At 36.6% G+C, this 18,296-nt stretch overlaps 1 protein-coding gene across 1 annotated transcript in view; it reads left to right on the top strand.

Moving 5' to 3' along the window:
- The window catches only part of BANK1 (B cell scaffold protein with ankyrin repeats 1), a gene marked incomplete at its 3' end in the record, with an annotated part of 84,996 nt that overhangs the window by 29,956 nt on the left and 36,744 nt on the right, over positions 1–18,296 (top strand). The gene's annotated exons all lie outside the window — the stretch shown is intronic.

Here is an 18,296-nt window from a genome sequence, read left to right on the forward strand (position 1 = left end):
AGCAGATTCCCAGGGGTGACATAAATGTTATTTAAATTTAAAAATTGAAACAGTCATTTCATGTTGCCACCACACAGTTGAGACGGCACAAATGCATTTTTCTTTTTAAAATACATTCTAACATTTCAGAATTGGTTGCCTGAAATCTAAGGCAGAAAATGCAGGTTAATTGTGGTTTTTTTAACCTACCCAAGATCTGTGGCCAGTCCTATGACAATCCATGGAAGAACATTGGACGGATGGAAGAATCTTCTTCCTCTGCCACCAGCTGAACTCTGTCTGTATTTCTTGTTTAATATAATTTTCTGTCTGCCTTCTTCAGACACCCCTTAGGCAGCTATTAAAAAACTAATAGGTATTTAATTCTGTACATACTGGTGGAGTTCCTTTAGAATTGCATAGGTTGAGGCAGTGCCCTGGACAAGTCTTTCACAAGAAGCCTGTTTTTTCCAGAAGGGAGGGTCACATCAGTTCCTTTCTAACTCTGTTGAGGTACATCCTGCAAAGGCTAGATCCATAGTTACTGAGTTCACTGCTGTTAGCAGTTCCCTCAGCAGCAGAGAGAAACATTATCATACAGGTGGTCATAATTGTCACTCAGAGCCTGTTTTATGGAAGACATATGTTTTAGATAAGTGCGGGGACTGAGGGTTTTTTGGTTCTGAAATGCCAAGCTATATTTTTATAAATCTTGGCAAACTTAAAGGATGGGCAGGGATGTAGGTTGGAAAGTAATTCATCAGTGTACACCTCTCCCCTCTCATCTCTATCTTACTTTGAATTTTGAAGTGAAAGGTTGAACCAGAATTTCTTAAAGTATCTTCAACTTGATGAAATGGAAAAGAATCTACAAAAACTGTATTGTGGAAATCGAGGGTACTTTTTCTTCAGTTGTTTTATGCAAAAAGAATCTTACCTGGCTTTGTAGCTTCTATCACCAAATGACAGTAAGTCTTTAGATGATGAATACCTTGGACAAGGATTCTCATGATACGCTAGGGAGTTCTAGAAGCTCATAAAGAATCAGCTTTTTGAATACAGAAGTATTATTCTTATATTTCTGTTTATGTTTCTATAAAAGACTATATGATATGACATAAATCCCCAGCATGAAACTATTACGTTTTTAAATATGGTTGCAATAACTTCCTGAGCTATTAATTTTCTGTTGTGGAAGGACCACGTGTAGAAAGATGAAGTGAATATACATTAAAGAATCTTAAATTAAATTAATCTGGCTGCTATCAGTATTTGTTTAATTACTTTAAATGCTACTGTAGTATTGCACTGGCCCATAGCGCATTACTTTCAAATAGCTGGAAGAGTATATGAAAAAGAGGATTAGTCTGGTTTCTGAAATTCGCGCTAATCCACTAGTGAATTGTCAGTGAAGCCTGCTGGGATTTTATTCTTGCCACAATATTTTAATGTTCAGAAATGTTAGTTATGTGCATCCTTTGGTACAATGGAAGTTACTTAACTGAAATGAGTAAGTGAACATATTCTTTGATGCTTTTTTAGTGACTGGATATTCACAAATCAAGTTCTTAAACTTCTTAAGGAACTGGAGCTAAGTCCTATGAGCTTCTACCAGCTGATATGCAAATGTTATCCTGTCCGTCAGATGTTTGTTCACTGGGTTCTCTTTCTTTTCCAGAATTGCTTATGGAGAGGCTTCCCGTTATCAGTGCTTGGTGTGTCTTATGTTACAGATTTGATTTGGGGAGTTTATTACTTTTATTTTACCTATCTGACAAGGTTTCCCTCTTCTTTTTCACACCTTCTCAGAGGAACATCCTCCCTGTAACAGTAACTTTCTGGTATATACTGCCTTTTGAGGTCAGACAATTTATGTTTTAGTGAGGAGATAAGGTACAGCCTGAGCATGGAAAAACTTGGCTTTAAGGAGAAAAGGCTAGATTCAGCCATTACACTATGCACAAGTTTCTATGTAGACTTTTATTCGGGCTAGAACCTTGCACCTTAACTGTGATTAAATCTTCTCTCATAACTGTGCAATTGAATACAAACTTCTTGCAAAAAGAACGATAAAAGGAGCTGCAGATTTGGAAACCTTACTTCTGTATGATATGCCTATTGAAATTTGTGTGTAATTTACAATGAACTAGGATAGTTTTTCCAAGGAATGGGCTGGTATTTTGTCTCATCTTTTGATATTCTGTAGCTATTTCAGTGATACACTGGGAGTCATTTATTTGCAATTCACCATTTCAGAAAGCCTTCACAAGTTTTAAGGGAAACTTGAAAGCTAATGGAATTTCAGGCAAAATGCTCGTGAATTAGAAGCTGGGAAAATGAAAGAGTTCTGTAATGATACCTCTGTTCTTAAATGTATTTAGGATTGTAAAGCCGGAGATTTCCAGAGGAACTTCCAGAGGTCCTTTCTGACTGTTTTGTTGCAGGACAAGATCAGCAAAGGTACTTAACTAAGGGACTTTTGGGGAAGATGGGGAGTGGAGAGTGTCCAGTTTTTCAGAAGTAGTGTTTAGGCTAAAAGAATTATCCATATCATTCACATGTGAAAAACATTTGGCTGAGCTGTTTATGTTCATAAAAAATGCAAATATACTTTTCAGAAGTGAGAGAAAATAAAAGTGACCATGTTATGTTGTTATGGAAATAAGTATGTTCAGGTAGATAAAGACTCTGTAGTAGCCTGAGGAGATGTTAGAAGGTGTGTGGTAAAGACATGTAGAATAACGACTGTTTTTGAAGTAATGAGCTGCTTTTCCTTAACCTCTCTTACGGTAAGTGAACAAACAAATTTGACGTGAAATACTATTCTGTATGAGATATAATTTGTCTGTTCAGCTAGTTAAGATACCACTGAATCTAGAGGCATAAGAAGCTTTCAACCCAATAGAGATTTTTGTGGATGTTGAGAACTTTTAATCACTATGTAGTGTTATTTTCATCATGAGGGCATGAATCCTCTAACCGAGTTACAAACTAGTTGCATGAGGTTAAGGAAGAAACTTTCCCGGGCAGAAGCTACCCCATAGTTGTCCATTAAATCAATTGCTCTTTGCACTTTTCCATCAACTATCCTGCACTGACTGTCCCAATAACTGTATTATTAGGTGAGAGCATTGCCTTTCATATTCCTCAGATACTGACATCTCACAAGCCCTGACAATGCAAAGGAAAAAGTGAAATTATCTAAAATTATGTTCTAGTTTCAGGTTTACTGTAGAAGGAAGGCTTGCTGGGGCATTCCAGTGGAAAGTCTAGAAGCAAGTTTTGGATCTTGCCTCTGTCAGTTGAAACGATTTGAATGTACAACTGTCAAAAAGCAGGTTTACCTTGGTATAGTATATGCTCATAGTGAGGCTATCTGGAGTATACCCTTTGGCTGCCTCCCAGTAATCTGGAAGGAATCAAACATCTGTCGTATCTTACAAGTTGTTCAGCACAAAGACAGGTATATCAACACCTTTTTCCAGCCCCTCAGAAGGCAAAAAACAGAAAGAAAGAAAAATGAAGAGCAAAACTGTAATAAGGGCTTTTCAGCTTCATAGGGGAAAGTGAAGGAAAATTAGGAGGGGAAAGGAGCTGTTATTGTGGTAAAGATAATCTGTGAGCTAAAACCACCTACATCTTGCGTGATATTGTAAGGTCTGGAGGGAGCTTTTTGATCTCAAAGCCCTAAGAAAAACTAGGTGGAGATGGAAGAATTAATGAGTAAATTTAGGTAAGAGGCTTGCAACATCCTTAGCAATCTGAAGGTTTGAGCTCTGTGCAGATCTAATAGTGACTTTCAGACTTCCCTACAGCTGTAATTTATTGCTTAATTAGAAGAATTGTCTCTAGGCTCTACATCAATAGAATGACCATTAGGGAAAGGCATTTGTCAAAGCTACCAAGCCCATTATATGAAACTGCTTAAGAAAATCCATATCTGCCTTGCATAGTGTTAGTTCTGTTTAACACAGCCATGCACAATCTCAATTTATAATTCTGTCTCAGGGCTCTGCACAGAAGGCACACTCTTTATTTTGTCTTCTGTTCTTCCCACCCCCATATATTGTTTTACAATAAATGATTCAGTATTTCATTGCCAGAACTCTAGGCTGTCTAGTAATAATAATTTCCTTTTCTTATGTTTGGTGCAAACTTAAAAATGGTTTCTGAGTTCCCATACTCTACCAAACTCAGAAGAACATGCAGCAATTAACATATATATGTTCAATTTCATGAAGAAAGCCAATATGGTAATAGATAGCTTTATAATACATGTTTAATAACCATCACAATCACTATAATTGAAATTGTATGCTGTGTCTGTAACAGACATGGGCAGCCTTCCTCAACCCCATGAGCTATGTGCCAGAATCTTAGTGTGGCTGGCAGCTGCAATATGCTTACATCAGAGGTTTGGGGATTGCTCTTAGGCAGAAGTTGTTAATGGTTACTCTTACTGTGAGTGTGAGACATTTAACTGGATCATAGCACTCACAGATGATGCCAGTCTTATGGGCCACATCGGCTTGGTTTTACTTGCTCCTGAGATTTCAGGTTATTTTGCTGCTACTGTATGGTCTTGGGGTGATCTGGGAGCCATTCTTGAAATATTAGAGAACTGCTTAAGACCTGCAGTTGGCCACTTGCGGCCTTCTGAATTCCAGCTGAATTAATCTGCTGTTAATAAATGCCACTTTCTGAAAATTACAAGTAGGCAGGGAAATCTCCTGACATATGGAAGACCCTAGCAAGTTCCCTTCAGACTACCTAGGAAAACACAGAAATCGGTATCTACTGGGCATGGAAGTAATATAAGAAGTGTGATTCCTAACTGGATTGTGTAATCAAACCTTCAAAGATCTGTTTTAATGAGATACATTTTTCAAAAATGCTATCAGTTGATAGCATGTGCTGTCTTATGTAAATGGGTCAAAGGATTGAACAAAAGTTTCCATGGAGACTTTATATGACTCCAAGGTGCTTTCCAAATTAATTAAAGTCTTGGTTTGCAAGGAGAAGAGGTGAAAGGTGACAAAATCTACTACTGGCAGTCAATTCTGGCCAGCTTGTCCTAGGGAAACCTGTCATCCTTGACGACATGATCAGTGAAGTTAACAACTAGAGATTTTTATAGATTTCTTTCTTCCTTTCTTTAGAAAAGTTAAACAAGACAGACCTAGGTGCAGGCCTGAGCTAATCATACACATACAGAAAAAGGAAAAAAGCCTCCTTCTGGAAAATCCAAAATAGATCATTTCAGAATTCTGAAAGCTCGTGATTGAGCTCATTAGTGAGGACTGTTCTTTTTTCCAGGTTATTAAATAAAGAATAGTTTTTATTTTAAATTCCTTTTTCTTTTGTGCATATTAAATGCACTCATGTAATGCAAAGAGTAAGATGATATTTCTTACTAGCTTTTTAGTAAATAAAATGACAAAGAAGCAAGTGTGCATATACAGGACATGGGGACTGCATTGTGTTGTGGCTCATTAAATATGATGTGTTTAGTTAGAGCTTGGGCACTCAGTGAAGCAGGCTTCCATCAGACCCTTGGCTGTGAATCATTACTGAAGAACAAATGCACAGTGCCAGGAGCAAAATGCAGCACATTGTTCAGGCAGCACTTAACTAGGAGGAGTAGTTAAAAGACTTACTGGAGTTCAAAATCTCCAGAAAGGTGGTAAACAACTGGGTAGAGTTATAACAGTGATTCACTCTATATCTGCAAGCAGTAGATGCCAGCAAAAAGAGTAGATGGTAGAAGTGCACGAGCAGAGGCTTTAAGCAACCTTGGAAAAATGCAGAGCTGGTGGGGTACTGTTGCACATAACCACCCATTCCACAGAGCAGAAATGACGTAAGGGCATAAATGAACAAAACCATACCTTCATAAGAGCTGAAGTTTTAACTGCCTACCGTGGTAGAGATGAAAAAAGCAGAGATTTAAAACAGAAGATACAGGGATTTGCACTTACTTGAAATTGAGAATTTGTTTTACAGAGTTATTTCTAATCTGGCTTTTTCCACCATCAACTGAAGATCACAGAAGGTTAAAATATGCGATAAGGTATGTTGATCTAAGTAGAGATGGAGAAGCTAAAAATGATCGCTAACGTGTCTGCAGTTCTGAAGTACTGTGACTGTGACCATCAGAGTTGTACTGTGTGGCATGATGTTCCCATAGCATGTGGTCAAAATTTGGTGCTTGTGGCTTATGTAATATGGCCACTAGCAAAAACAAGTGCCATTATACCAAGCAAATGAGAAGCATTTAACAGGATTACAAGAATTTTAAAAGATTAATATCCTTTTGAAAGGCTTGTGTTAAATGAAATGGATCCTGAACAGCTGTATTGCTGTTGCCTAAGAAGTCTGAGGACTCAGGGGAAGGCCAGCTCTGGATTCATGGTCTGAACACAATATGTGGCAGTCTTATTATAAGGGACAAATTAAAAAATATGTATTGGATTTGAAACAAGTGAACTTTGTGATCTGCAACAAGGGCTGTCGAGGGTTTGTGGATAGTAATGATGACAATAGTACAAAGCAACAGAGGTTGCATATTCCCAATTATTACTATAATAAGTTTTCCTGCTATATAGGTGGGATTTCTCTTTTTTAATGGGATGAGGCTAAAAACTTTTATACCATTTTGGGTTAATACATTAGAAAGGATACAAAAGAATATTAATGTATTTAATATTGTTATTAATAGAATTAATATTCTTAATTAAGAGCAGAAAAATCTATGGCAGTGGAGGCAGAGATATATACTTGCATTAAATGAACCATATGATTGGAGACACAGCTAAGACTTTTCAAATATGCCAAAAACATAGGCCAGGTCAAGTGAAAGAATTCATTGTTGATAGTTTATGAAGAATTAGCTCCCTAGAGAAAAGTAGATGCAGGTTTGTTTATATTGTCAGGGACAGGGGGAATGATGTAGTCTATATTTTTATTCTTAAGAGAGCTTCAAAAGATCTTTCAATAACTCTCACAGCAAATGTAGATAAACAAGTTATTGGATATATCAAATCTTGATTTTGCTGGATAACATTATACTTCATCTAATAATATATGAAAATTGACCATATACATGTGGGCAAGAGTGAAAGGCTTTGCCATTACATACAGGTTTAAAAATTTTAGTGCTGCTATTAATTATTTTCCTTCTTAAAAGGCTAGTGAAAAATGGTATTAAGAAGTAACTATATACTAATAGATTGTAGAGTTATACTTGGATCTGTATTAAATCCTGTAAGTTGACAGAATAATGCAAATGAATCATGGATTGTCATGTACTGTAACCAAAAACATGCTCTTGTTAGCAGAGGATAGTTGCTGTAAATGTGAAGGGATACAGCAACAGATAACAGAACTCAGCGTGAATTTGTGCTCTAGCAGCTCTCTCCACAAGACTGTATTTAGAGTGGTCTCAGTGCTTACAGACTTCAGTTTTTTCACAAAAAATAGTGGACTTTTTTGCAGACTAACAGGAGCTTACCGTCAAAAGCTGAAGCATCAGAACTGCAGGATCTAATCCATCCAGAAGAAAGAAATGGGTTGTTGCTACCTGACAGCAGCGCTGTTGACGTATTTTAGAAGACTTAAAATCTATCCACATTTGCAAGGAATCACGTGGGGTATTTGAATGCTAGTAGTTTGTTTAGTTAATAAATTGATTGTAGGAATTTTAATTGCCAGGAGCACTAGCTGCATGATGCTCATTTCTAACATTTTCCCTCATACTTTTTGACACTTGAATTCATCATAGCCTCAGTAAGTTTGTGAGTCATTTTTGATATTCAGAATTGTAATTTGACCTTTCTTTTGGATTTCTCTAGTTACAGATATTTCCATTTCTAATACTTAGTAGTTGGGAAATTTTATTGTGTTCATTATAATTTAGTTAGCAGTGAAATGTTAATTGAATACTGCTAGTTTGTTTAGATAATAGCTGTAGATTAATTAGCAGATTTTTCTGATTGGGGGAAGTTTTGTATTAGATTGGTACACAAATTATTGTAATGGTCTTACAGCTGTTACTCATTTTATTGGTACTACACGAAGCTCATAGCATGCTGGAATATAGGATAGAAATGTGGTTAAGAGTTGTTCCTGAGTGATTTGGGACTAAATGCTTCCATGGTTACTAAATTCCTCAATTTTTGGTCTCAGCTTTGAAAGGAAATGTATATGAACATCCCTATCCCTAAATTAGTGTCAATAGTGTGATTTAAGAAAATTATTCTAGTCTTTGTCTCTCATTTGCAGTTCTATGTTTTTGATGAAACATTTTGTAATTTTGAAGATGTTCTTGATTATATCCTTGTGTTGCTTTAGATGTCATAATCACGTATCAGTGTAGTTTGTATGCAAAAATACATGGTGATCTTTTGTAGAACTCAGGCACACAAAACATCATGCAATAAAATGTGATAATATGAATAACAGCTAGAATTATCTCACATTCCTAAAATCTGCCAGTGTTTGTCATCCTATATATCAATGGTTAATTGCCAAACTGTATTCTAAATTTTCATCCAAGCTCCAATATGTTTTAAGCATTGCATGCTCAAAGTATGCTAACTTTTTTAAGATTTAAAACTTAAAGTTTATTTGGTAAATATATGTATTATACAGATTAGACACCCTTGGTTCCCATCACCTTGAATGTTCTGCAGAAAAAACTAGAGATCTAAGTTCAGAAGTCCCGAAAAAAAATCATTGCCCCTTACCCATTAAGCTCATATTCTACATCTGGATATAGAAGAGGGATAGAGGCAAATTATTTGAGTCACAGACTTTACATGTGTTATTCCACATTTTAGTTGTCTGTAGCTACCAAGAGGAATGAATGTAAAATCAGTGTCTATGAAGCCATTTATTTATAAGAAATGGACCTGCAGAATCTCAGCCTTCCTGGTATTTGCAAGCTTCTGAGTCTAGATCTGGCTTTCTGTTACTCCTATCACAGCTAATCTCTGAAATAGGCCAGAGCCATGTGGCTGTAACATGCCTGACCAAGCAAAAAGTCAGATTCTGTTTGTGATTTTGATCCATTTCTAATTATAATGACAATATTTGATGTGGTGCTGATTAGTGATGAGGTTTTTCCCATTAATGCTAGGATTATGGATAACTTAACGTCATTAACAAGGAACTTTTTCTACCTAAAAAACAGTACCAGCAATACTCAAAATTCTGATAGTGATGTGCAGCTTTTGCGTAATGTTTGCAGGAACTCAAAATCATGTGTCTCTTGTGATGATGAATCTTCTTACCCTTGTTCAGACTGTACATGATGGTTAGGCATTATTGCTAAGTAAGGTTGGTTAGACTGAGGTGGAAGATGCCTAAATCTTATTCCTAGAGAAGCTTTAAGTTCTAGGACAGGCCTTTAATAAATATAATTTTGAGTAACATGGTATTTTGTTGAGATCCAAGTTATATCCATGTGAAAAAGCTAAGATTTTTTTTCCTCAAACTCACTTTTGAAGGTACTAATTTTATCTTTCTCAGTTCTTTTCTTCTCTCTTTTGTCTATTACTTTACCTCCATGTACAGGAAACTGGTAAAAAAATTGTAGATGTGTCAGATATCTTTAAATTGGCCTCCATCTGGGCTTAAGTCTTGCATTGTGCTTTCCACTCTGGCTCTTGTAGGCTTAATCAGGCTTTGAGAATACTCAGCAAATGGAGTATTGGACCCCTGAAGCATCGTAGGTTCAGTGGTTGCCACTAGGCCTTCAGAAAGGAGAAAATGTCCTTCAGAAAAGTTCTTCAGTCCTTCTTTGGGTAAAGCTTCTTTTCCTAAGTGAAAGAATGAAATGGAAGCAAAGCATATTTAGGTGAAGGTCGTAACATTATTTGCAAAGCATAGGACAATGTTGAGCACAAGGCAGAATGTAGAGATGACTCAAATTTATGGGCCAAGCTGAGATCAACATGAGGAGGAGGAGAAATCAGTGCAGAAATCTAATACTTAATTTTTTGATGATTTCTAAGATATCAACCGGTTCTACTTCACAGGAGTTACATATGTTACATATGTAAAGTTTAGATTGGTAATCTGATAATTTTGTTTTCCCCACACCAAAATTTCTGATACTTTATCTCTACTACACCAGTAATTTCAGGATAAATTTGTGGGCATCTACACAATTCTTTACGGTTCTGGCAAGTAACAGTGCTACAACTTGCATGTGATAGGAGCTTATGTCCTTTGGGCTGAGTGAGTAGGTGATTCTGTCCCAGGAAACTCAGTAAATAAAGAATCGAACCCCCAGTTGAATACAAAACTATGAAAGTTAACTCTGATTATTTTTTTTTGTTAGACCTGGTTGCTGTTTTCATTACAAACCATTTTTTTTTAAAATATCTATTCAGTTTATCAAACTATTCACAGCCACTGCATTTTGTTACAACTTTGTTCCATAATTTCAAGACCTCTATAAACATGTCATAGTTCAGGTGCTTTCACTGTCATTTCTTCTTTGTCACTTCTTACCTCAGTCAAAATTATGTTCCTTGTTCTATTGATCAGAGAAGCGCAACACTCAATAATAAAAGAATTCTTGTCATTGGGGCTGTCAGGTTTTATTTTCTACACAGAAAAAATAGAAGGGTATTTTCTAGGGTTACATAAAGACAAAGGGAGTAGAAGTTGGGAAACTTTGTATGTGTATGGGAGGTTTTTATGTATGTGAGCTTTTTATTTAGTACTACCTAAATTATGTATGCTAATAAAATTATGATGCTTGTATAAGATGCTTTTCTGTTACTTATGTGCGACATGTGGCTATGTTAAGAAGGTGAAAAGTTATTTTAGTCTAGTATTAATTTTCCCTGACCTAGTAGAGCATTGACTGGTGGACTTGGAACATGATAGAGATGTTGTTTAGCCTTTCTTGTTCTTATTGCACGTAGAGAAATGTTTCATACCTTTACATCAGAAGAGTCTCTTTTATTTTGAGGTATGGCCCTCTGACCTCTCTTTCCTTCCCCGTTGTAACTCCACTTATTGCCTTCAGTGGGATTCACTGTACATATAAATGATGATACCCTTGGACAGTACCCCTGAAATAACTTCTAGATCTGGAAAAAAGCCCCCAAGTCTGTCCTTTTTATATTACAGGTTAGCCTATCCAATACTGTTTGTGCTACTTGTCAGCATACCAAAAGGAAAAAAAAAGCTGGAACAGAGATTTGAGCATAGCTTCACCTGGCATTTTCAGTGATAGCAAGCAGCAGTGATCAGCTACAAGAACAACAACTATTTATTTTGGTCTATTTTCCACACTTTGAGGAATATTAAGGCAGTCAGGCTTTTGATCAGATCACAAACAGGGACTTAATAGCTTTTTGAGCACAGGAAACTTGACCTAGGCAGTTATCTAATTGGAGGGTCATGCAGGTTAGAGCATTATATCTGAAGAGGAGAAGAAATTTGTATGACATATGCCATGTCTGTCTGTCTGTCTGTGGAGAGAACAGCAGATAAATGCTCTGGGAAAATAATGCAGCTAGCCTAGAAAAGAAGGAAGCGTAGGGATCCTGAGGTTAATAGTGATGGACACAGGATAAGAGCATTTTGTAGCAGTTTTATAAGCCAGTGTGGAAGCTGTTAAAAATTTTGCAACTGTATGCATTCTCCAGGCAAATGAATGTATTCTACAAGAAAATGACTAGAAAGATTAACTGACTTCATTAAAAAAGTGACATGACTGCTAAATTCAGAATTGAAATTCAAGTATAGCTTGTTTTCCTGTGTATTCATGTGAAAAGTAGCCTTTTTCCCAGAGATTTTTGTTCCTTGTTGTATACAGATTTGCACTTCTTTGATCATACTGGTCTTCTGAGTTAGATAGATTATTCTTTAGTAATCAGTAGCTGTTTAACTTTGGTATCTTCAAATCCTGATTTAGCTGAATAAACATAGTAACCTCTTCAAATTATCTTGGCCACGTTGTAGCTGGCAGTGCAAGGTATTCCTGCATGTGTACCCTGTGCCTGTCCTTTGAAAAAATCTTGTGCGCTTACATGACAAAATAGAAAATTAATTCTAAGTATGATAGGTAAATCTGCAATATTAAAAGCTAGCAGACTGGAAGACATTATTTGACAATAAGTATTTTTTAGTGCCTCCAAATCTGAGTCCTGCTGTAAGTCTGGTAGTAGACTGGAGGTGAACAGCTAGAGATGAATACAGATAAAAATACTGAAAATACTATGTAAACCTCTGTTTGCAGATTAAATGTACCATAAAAGAATACATGTGCAGGTGGGCTCAGAGACAAGGAAAGTTTCAGACTTCTAAGTGGAAAGGATTGGAGAAGTTAAAACTATTTTTACAGAAGTAAAATTTATTTTGAAACTTAGGAAAAGTCTAGATAGACTTTTGTGTTTGCTTAGTGTGTTTTGCCTGGTGTGATTTCTGTTTGTGCTTTCCCTGCCACAAAGTCTGCGGACATTTGAGTTCAGGACCTATAGAATGAGATGCTACTGTGTATTACAGTGATAGTTTGAAAACATTTTCATAGATGGATTCTGTTGTTAAGTGTACAGTCACAAAATTCACAACCATAGTAAGGGAATAGAGTAACTCCAGTGACAACTGAGCTATATTACCCATTTGTTTGTGTTTAGATGATTCATCATATATTCTGTAATTTGCCAAGTCTTTATCTAAGGGCAAAGAATAGCTAGATTTAGGTGATGAAAAACAGCAGCCAGCTATTAAAAAAAAAAAAAAAAGAAATGTAATCAATAAAGAAAGTAGTGAAAGGTTTGCACTTTTTTTGCCTTCTGAGTCTTGTCCAAAATTGGTTTGCACATGTTATCTCACCTCTCATTTTCATAAGGAACTGTAGACTCTTCTTCAAAAAATTGGGGGAAGTGGCCAGTGTGTTATGCCATGTATGGAGCAAGATGACAAGGGGTTTTGAGAAGCCAGACTGCATATGAGGAGCTTGAGAAGAGGTTCCATAACTGGTATTGCTGTCCAATCTCCATATGACAAGGGAGTTGTATAAGAGGAAAAAAAATGAAGGCTGAGGAAAGGAGCTGCTTTCCCTGCCACTTTATCCATCTTACCCCTCCTTCTTTCCTTTGCTGGATGGTTTTGAAGGATCCAGAGAGCAGCAGATTGTGCAAGTCTAGGAAAAATCTAGTTCTGTGTTTGCAGTTCCCAAAACTTGCAGTATTACCAAGATGTTTTGATCAGGGCTTTCTAAATGGTGTTTACTGTAGCTGATGATTCATTCACAGCTGTTTCAGTAACTGTTACTGTATCATTTATACATTTCATACAAAACAGACAAATTAAGTTTGGCAGGGACTCATGCAGTAGGAGCTCAAGATTTGTAATAGATGCAGGAGCCCTGTCTCTTTGAAACCATCAGATAAGGAAGGTCTTTTGATTTTAAGAAGTAGTTTTGTTTTTAGTTTCCGATATTGTGGAGCTGCCATGTCTTCTACGAATGGAGCAAGGGAGGGAGGAGTCTCCCTGTCCTTTTCTTTCTTGAGTGTGAGGGGAGGAATGGTTTGCTGTGATCTATACACAGTTGTCCTACCCAGGTTCCCTTATGTTGGAGTGCACACTCGGAACCTCCTTCTTGTTTTGGGATCACAGGAAAAGGCCAGCATAATAAACATTGAGAGAAATTTAAGGGTGCCTGCAGATGGGACAGTGGGGCTTTTGCCACCCGCCTTTGACACTGGTAAATCACATAACTGGAATTGTGATTTTTATACTGCAACAGTTTGGAAAAGCTCACAGATCGATATGCAAGTGTTTACTGAGGATTTCAGAATACTGACATGGATTTTGTTAGTATCAGAATTGCTGGGGCTTGTGCAGAAGGCTCTTTCTGCCTCCATTTTTGCATGCTAGTATGTGTATTTTTAATCCAATTTAGGGACCAGTGTCTGTCTGAACTTACTAATCTGATGTCTACTAATCTTTATTTGGCATTTGGGATTCCCCACTGTGTTCTCGGTTACCCATTCCACAAACAGAGATGAGTCATACTCTTCTTGTGAGTTTATTAAGGCTCTTTTGGAGCTGGAAGTGGAACTAAATCACACAGGAGGTTCTGCAGAGTTGTGTGGTGTCTCCAGTTCAATTACTTGGGGAAAAAGCTGCAGCACTTAATGGTTCAGAATTGAAGAGGCTGAAAGAAAAGGAAGCTTTGACAAATGTGATTTTTAAATGCAAATTATTATTTTTTTTTTTATCCTAATGATAAGAATTACTGAGTTCTTAAACCACAATAATATAGCACCATATTACGCGCAGTCGTTGGTAATACACTCGGGTAACATTAGTGATGGTGATAATGTATTATCCTTCTGATTTATTATTCATAAAATGAATCCCTTAGATATTTCTTTTAATTTAATTTGCCTTAGTCCTGGAGTTAGTCTGTCCTTGGCCCACCATATGCAGGAGATCTGCACACATTTTAGCAATTTTTATGGATTTCTTAGTAACAAATAATTATTTTTTGCTTTTCCAGTAAGACCTATGTATTAGTAGAGAACTTCCTCTTTAGAAGATATTTTTAAGGAAGCTGAACTGTTAAACATGCAAACCTGCTACAGATATATTTTTGAAAACATAAAATCCAAAAATCAGTATTCACAAAACATTTAACTATGGTTCTTTACAAAGTGTGTTTTCTTCTTTTTTTTTTGTTTTGTTTTTCATTTCTGTGAGTGTTCTAGAAAATGCTTAAACATCAGAAATGGATAAACTTGATGCAAGCAGAGTAAGACTTTCAGAGAGAGTGAAATATCCCATTGTAGAATCACCAGCATTATTTGTTATGGCACCTTCATGAGAGATTTTAGTAGTGACTCTCATTTATACCCATATAAGATATTACAGCCAAGGCAAATATGGCTAACCAGGAGTGTCTTTGCTGTAAAACCCTCTTCTCCCTCTCTACTGTGTAACAATATTTAACAAAATAGCATTTCTCTGCACACTTTAATGATTGTCATTGCTAGTTGAGAAACATCACTCCCAGGTCTTGCATATTTGTTTATTTAACTTTTGCATATTTATTTATTTATTTGCCTTAGGCTTTGAGCAAAGCAGTGCAGGGCTTCAAGAAAACAAATGCAAAGATGGAGGTGAATGTGTAAGGAATAGACAAGCTATCAGAGAACTTGAGTGTGTTCAAATTTTAAACTGTTTGGCTTTTTGAAAATACTCTTAATGATTAGAGTATAGTTTCTTATTTACAGTTCTGGGCACGCTTATACATGCCTAAAATGCTGTATTAGCTGTGATTTTGAAGATGGCTTCAGCTAAAAATATTTGATGCTGACTGTCAAAATACTGCTGAGGAACAGTCTGATTTCACAGGACTTGGTGTTTTCTAAGCAGATGTTTCCAGTTTTTATAATACTATTGATCTTAGTTCTAGCAACATAGTCTGAACTGGTGCAGATATGTTCAGATGGCATATGTATGTGGGAAGTAGTTTTGTCAGAATGTCTCAAGCGTGATTGTTCTAGAGATGTGTATGACAGCAGGTCACTATTTAGCCATCAGTATTCATGGCTGAAGTATATTTTAGAGCATAAATTTAATTTGACTTGACACGTGGCAGAAGACATCTGTCATCTGTTGTTTTTATCACTTCCCCCTACTTGTATATTTTTAAAATAATAGAAAAATAGGAGAAATGTATATTAAAACTTTTCTGACAAGAAAATGTTGTCATTTTACCTTTGAGCCTTAGTAATGATTTCACAGAACTTCAGTTTTAAGCCTTTTTATTTTTTTAATTTTAATTTTATTTGTATAACTTACTGAAGATAATTCTCTCCTTTTTGCAGCTCATATGTTGATTAATTTGATCATTAATGCTAGTAATGCAGTTCTTTTAATTCCATCAGACAGGCTAAAAGATTACCATTTTCTGCACTCTTTTTTTTATTGTTCTAGTAAAGCAGTGCCATTATTACATTACTCCTATTTTTAGAAGTAAAAGGATTGCACAGAAATTTTCAGTGCTAGCTGAAGATATTTTCCATTTGACAATGAGACTTGGGTTAGAAGTTACCTGAATAATAAGATAGTTTCCTCTAACCTCTGCAGAAGTTGCAGTATTAAAAAAAAACTTTCATAGTTCTAATACATCTATAACACAGTACTGAAGTGCAGATAGAATCTTATTCTCTTTATTCATGTCTCATCTCATTACACTGGGTCCTGTTCATATACATACGTCTAGGGATTTATCATAAATATTCTTTATACATAGCTGAGGAGTTATTCTTGTGTCGTGCTTGCTCTGTATTTGTTACAGTACTTCTGCATATAGCAATGCATACAGTTGGAGAGAGCCAAGTTGTACACCACTTTACATCCTCTTTCTGTTACAAGAATGCCAAAAGATAAGAGTTTGTTTCCTGAAAAAAAAAAAAAAAAGGTTGCTGTGGTGGCATTAGACCCAGGAGTAGGAGCTCTTTAGAGACTATAGGAAAGAGAGGTTAGATATCCTCAGATGTTTGGAATGGGATACTATTTAGGTTCAGAGCCATGCATCTACTGGGCTACAGCGCAGTTCTCTTGAGCCATGGAAACACTAAGGCCAGAGGTTTACGTATGCCCTCTGGCCATGGACTTGTGGGCTACTCAGTCTACTTCATGCATTGAAGTTCTTTCTTGAGGAGTGTGCATGTGATCTTCTGTTTTACAGATGCCGATACTTTCTGGGAAACATTCATGCAACCATCAGGGAACCATATGCAGTGTATTTTAGGAACCAGGAGGCTTACCCCCCCACCAGTGTATATGAGTCCAAGACAACGTTCAGTTAAGGCAGCTAACTTCATGGCTTAAGTTGTAGAAGGTTTTATTGGTATGACTGTACAGCCTGAGTTCACATTTGAAGGTCAGGAGAGATAGAATTCATTATATAAGTAGCCTGTGTTGTTTATACATCTTGCATTAGTGCTGCTGTGCTGACCTTTCAGCTCTGAAACTGATATGGCCCCCAAGGTTTAAGGCAATATACTTTCTCCAAATTCAATTGTGTCTTACAAAAACATTTGCACTAAGACACTGCTTCCCATAGAGCCTGTGAATAGAAGGGGAAGATTAATGTTTTATGAAACTCCTCTCCTGAGTCCCATAGAGGACTGAACAGGTCCCAGCTGTGGCAGAAAGGAAATCCTCTAAAATCAGAAGATACAGAAGACAAAGGGTGGGGCAGAAGGAAGCATCATAGCTGCTTTGGATATTTTCAGATTTCATGCCTCTGAAGTCTGAAAATGGATGCTGGCAGGAATTTTCTCTTTCTCCTTCACTTTTGAGTTTGTAGGCAGAGAAGGAACAGATGATGGACAGCAGCAGCTCAAATCTCTGTACTAGCTAAGCCATACAGCACAGTGCTGGGCACTCATCGTCAGTGTTGACAGCAGCAGAGATGGGGGTGGACAAATGATTACTAGAATAGCATGTATATCACCAGGGGGATGTAGTCCACCAAATGTGGGACCTATTCCTGCTTTCTGAGAAGCTAACTCGCTCTTTCCTTTAAATAGAAATTGGCTGTGTGTTACCCAAGGGGTTAAGCTGTTTTGTTTTGAAGCCATCCTTGTATGCTAGGAGAGTAATATCTGTGTTGCAGGGTATTTAATTTCTTTGGATAATTAAACTAGAAGGAAAATGAGTGCTGTTGTACAAACAGTAAATTCCTCAGTGATGTACTTCATGTTAGGTAGATTTGTGCAGAAATTCTTCTTTGTTTTATGGAAACTAGATGGTTCCTATCTGCAGTACCATCTGTCTAGATTAGCTGTTCAGATCTAGCAGAGGCTTAAAGGTGGCAGCTAAAATTTAATTTAGCTCTTGTCCTTTGCCTTACTTTTGCAGAATACTATCACCACTGCAGTTACTTGATGTCTTTGTTGAACATCTTGGTGGAAAAGCCAAAGCACTTTCTCTTGGATGATGGACTTCTGAACCAGAGTTTATAGGGAGAGCAGGGTGGGAAGTCTGTATGGTTTCTCTCTCCTAGCTGAACAAACAAAAAAATAAATCAGCCTTCAACTGACAATTTACCATCTTTATGAGAAATACACTGGATGATTTTTAAATGTAAAAAGAATAAAGTCTACATCTGTCTTATCTGGATACCATCAGAATACTTGAATAGGTTACAAGCAAAGCTGCATTGGGATGCTGTAATTAATTCTTATTAATATAAGAATGTATAGAGCAGATTTTCAGAATATTAATTACCTCGCAACTTGACTGAAAGAAAAAATGCAGTCATATTGCAGAATTGTAGG

The sequence above is a fragment of the Antrostomus carolinensis genome, unplaced genomic scaffold, assembly GCF_000700745.2.
Source record: "Antrostomus carolinensis isolate BGI_N321 unplaced genomic scaffold, ASM70074v2 scaffold5652, whole genome shotgun sequence".
In the NCBI taxonomy this organism is placed as follows: domain Eukaryota; kingdom Metazoa; phylum Chordata; class Aves; order Caprimulgiformes; family Caprimulgidae; genus Antrostomus; species Antrostomus carolinensis.